This window comes from Gastrolobium bilobum, unplaced genomic scaffold (genome assembly GCF_033153095.1).
Source record: "Gastrolobium bilobum isolate Gb01-03AN ecotype WA unplaced genomic scaffold, APGP_CSIRO_Gbil_v1 utg6170, whole genome shotgun sequence".
Taxonomy (NCBI): domain Eukaryota; kingdom Viridiplantae; phylum Streptophyta; class Magnoliopsida; order Fabales; family Fabaceae; genus Gastrolobium; species Gastrolobium bilobum.
Window position 1 is genome coordinate 175,961 of NW_026896618.1, and position 3,832 is coordinate 179,792.

Genomic DNA, 3,832 nt, shown 5'->3' on the forward strand with positions numbered 1-3,832 from the left:
TTCTTTTTAGTCCCTAGCAATAAAAAAGGACCAAATTGGTCCTTAACAGTATGTAAAAAGGGCCACGTTAGTGACGGAGGAGTTGACATAAGGACTAACGTGGCCCTTTTTTCATAATTTTAGGGACCAATTTGGTCCTTTTTTATTGTCAGGGACCAAAAAGGGTGTTTACTCTATTTTTTACTATATTTGATAAAAGGAGCACTGAATACTCTATGATTCTAGAGGACGTAAATTTTTATCTCATGAGTCAGATTTTTGAGCATTTTAATACCTAGACTGATGTGGTTGCAACTTGACCAATTATTCTGTAATCTCTATCTCAGTCTATTCAATAAATTCATCTTCCACCTTGGATTAAACATATCCACTCTTAACTATGCATTACTCCAAATCAATTGTTAGTATATTTTTTTATGCTATTAGTTTAAATTTAAATATTTCAAATATTAATGTAAAGAAATTCCCTGACAATATATCAAAATTGATTGCACAATCATTTTGGGGAAAAAATTTGTGTTTAAGAATGCTTTTAAAAACTTGAAATTTTCAAGGGTATGATTTCAAAATTTAAAATGTTTAGAAGGTAATGAACACAAAATGATTTTGAATCTTGTTTCAACAACTCAAACTTGTCAATTTTATTATTATTATTTTGACACGTGAATATGACAAGATTATACTAGAAGAATTTGTGCTAACCTAAGGTGGAAGATGGAATTTGAGACAGGGATACACGTGTTCTCCCAATAATTCTTTCTGATCACAACCCTCGTCTCTTATCATTATCCAAGAAATCTCAACAATAGTAGGAAATGACTTTCAGATTTTTGGCTACATGGATGGACCATCCTAGGTTTGAAAGTCTTATGGAGGATAGATGGAAAAAATCTGAGGAGATGAATTATATGTTATCCAACTTTGTACCCCATCTTCAGCGTTGGAATAAGGAGGTTTTTTGCGATATTAACATAAGAAAAAAAGTCTGTTGCAGAGGATAGTGAACATTCAATTGAGGAAGGAACATAAGGATTGCCTCGAGTTGTAGGAAGTTGAGAAATAGCTGCAAAGAAACCTAAATATTACCCTTAACCAGGAAGAGTTCCTTTAGTTTCAAAAATCTAGGCACGATTGAATAGTAGACAGTGACAAAAATACCCACTTTTATCACCTCAGAACGGTGATTCGCAGGAGCAGCAAGAAAATCATAAAAGTAAAGGATAACATTAATCAATGAATCGAGGATCCTTGATGTGCCTCTGGCAAATGTGGTTTTCTAAGCTGGAAATTATAAGAATTAAATAATAAAAGAGCAATTTAAATACATATTTGCTTATTATATTGATTCTTCTATGTAAATGATATTTCTCACCTATTGGTTGTGTTTTTATAGGAAAAAGAAGTGAAAATTATAAAAAGTATGTTAACGCAATTCAACACGGGTGCAGAGGAGTACAAATTCCAGCAACATTGCGCGGACCGGCACCACACTGGCGCAAACCCGCGCCAGTTTACGAATTTCGCACCAAAGGCTTGCAAGTGGCGCCAACTAGCGCCAAATTCATGAAAAATACAAGATGGCAGTAGCTTGGCGCTACTTGGCGCCAAAATGGAGCCAAGTAACGCCACTTTTTTTTTGAAGAAATAGGAATGGCGCCAAGTTACGTGGAATTGTCCCGACTTTTCTAAATTGGACAGAGGCGTGGCACGAAGTGGTGCCAACTGGCGCCGGTTTGCGGGAAAGGAGTACCGTGTTGTCTGGGTGTAATTTTGGAAGAATGAAAGAGACTTATAAATAGGATCCTTATGACAGAATTAGGTATTAAGACCTATTCTATTGAAGAGAGACGACGGTGGTGCTCAGGGAGAGTCTTGCAAGGAGCTATTTCATCTTCTTCTTCTTGTAATTTACCAGGTTTATTGAATATTGAATATTTAGCCATGATAATGGTTGGCTAGTACTTTTTATTGTAGTTAGGGTCACGAACCCTATGTGAACCCTTGTTACAACGGATTGATTTATGGTTTTTCGTTTATATAATTATCTTTATTTTTAACTTGTGCGTAATTTCTATTTTCTTTGTTAGACTTGATCAATCTAATAGTTGATGATAGTTTGAGGGTTAGAACCCTAGATAGGAATATTGGGGTTTTCATCTTGAAATGGGGTAAGATAACAATTATTATGCATGCTAGGAATAAATGTGTATTTAATTGCGGAAGCTTAAATTATTGCGTTCATTGCTTAATGTCATGAGGAACATTACAAGGAATTGGGGTTCCAATTAGGATTAAAGGGTTAACCTTGCAAGGAATTGTGGGTTAACTATTAATATTTTTAGATAATAATTTATCTGAGTAATTATATAATTGAATATTGTAAATTAATCCAAAGTAAGAAGTGGGGATCATATGGTGAGTGTACTCTAGCTACAATGCTTTTCTCTTATTCACAAAAATCAATCTTCGTTCTTATTTTTATTCTTCAATACAAAAATTCAAAAACAAGTCTTTATTTTCAGTTCTCAATTTTACACAAATCGACAATATTTGTAACAAACTCGTTGAACTCCTCCAGTCTTGAAAGGACTATTAATTGATATACGATCACAATCCCTGTGGTGATGAACTTTACTTATCATTATATTACTTGTGCGATCGGTATACTTGCCGGGAAGCATCAAGTTTTTGGCGCCGTTGCCGGGGATTGACGTTTCTTATAACAATTAATTTTGATTTTTAAGATTGGATTTTATTTTATTTTATTCTTGATTTCTCTGTGATTCTTGAACAGTGCTACTAATCTATATTTTGAGTTGTATGCGAGGTAAAGAGCCAGAATTTTCACTTGATTTGGAAATTACAAAAACAAAAAAGAGGAACAGAAAACTTGCTCGGAAGAAGCTTGCATTCAACGAGTTAGGAATTTTGTCTGAAGAAGCACACAAGATGGCAGCAAACAATGAAGCGGACAATCCGCTCATGGATACCATTCTGACTCCATCATTCAACAGGCCCAATGCAAGTATTGTTCAGCCAAATATCGCCAACAATTGGGAGCTCAAGTCCTCTCATATTCAATTGGTGGAGAGAGCTCAGTTTGGAGGAAAGGAGAGTGAAGATCCTCACCAATTTATTGACAGATTCTTGAGGATCTGTGACTCAACCAAACACCCTCAAGTGTCTAATGATACAATCCGGTTGAGGTTGTTCCCTTTTGCTCTTAAGGGAAAGGCTCTTGGTTGGTTAGAAAGGCAGCCTGCAGCAAGCATTTCTACATGGGATGATATGTCTCAGAAGTTCTTTGCTGAGTTCTTCTCGATGGAAAGGTACAACTAGATGGTGAATGATATCACCAATTTCACACAGTTACATGGTGAAACTATGTGTGGAGCATGGAACAGATTCAAGGATCTAATGAGGAGGTGTCCTCAGTATAACTTAACTACTGGTAATCAGGTGAGAATCTTTTTCAATGGTTGCAAGCTTGAGATTCGGATGGTGTTGAACGGTGCAGCATGTGGCACTATTAAAACTCTGAGAGAAAATGAGACTCTTGAGTTGATTGAGAGGATGACTGCCAATGAAAATGAAGTGCTGTCATCCAAGCCTAAGAAAGGTATCCTTCAACTGGAAGGTAATGATGCGGTGCTGGCTAAAAACAATTTGTTATCTCAGCAGGTAGCAAACTTGACATCAAGGCTTGACAAGATGCAGCTTGCTGGTGTTCAGACTAAAGCTGCTGTCGTTGTGTGTGAATATTTCCAGGACAATCATGAGTCTAATGAATGTCCTTTGATGCCTTCTGATTCACCTCAACAAATGCAAGTGA

General features: G+C 36.2%; 1 non-coding gene across 1 annotated transcript; it reads right to left on the minus strand.

Moving 5' to 3' along the window:
* Positions 1–3,337: 3,337 nt before the first annotated feature.
* On the minus strand, positions 3,338–3,443 carry LOC133301043 (small nucleolar RNA R71). Its single transcript, XR_009750125.1, has one exon. It is a non-coding gene; the product is annotated as a small nucleolar RNA R71 (small nucleolar RNA).
* Between the last annotated feature and the right edge of the window lie 389 nt (positions 3,444–3,832).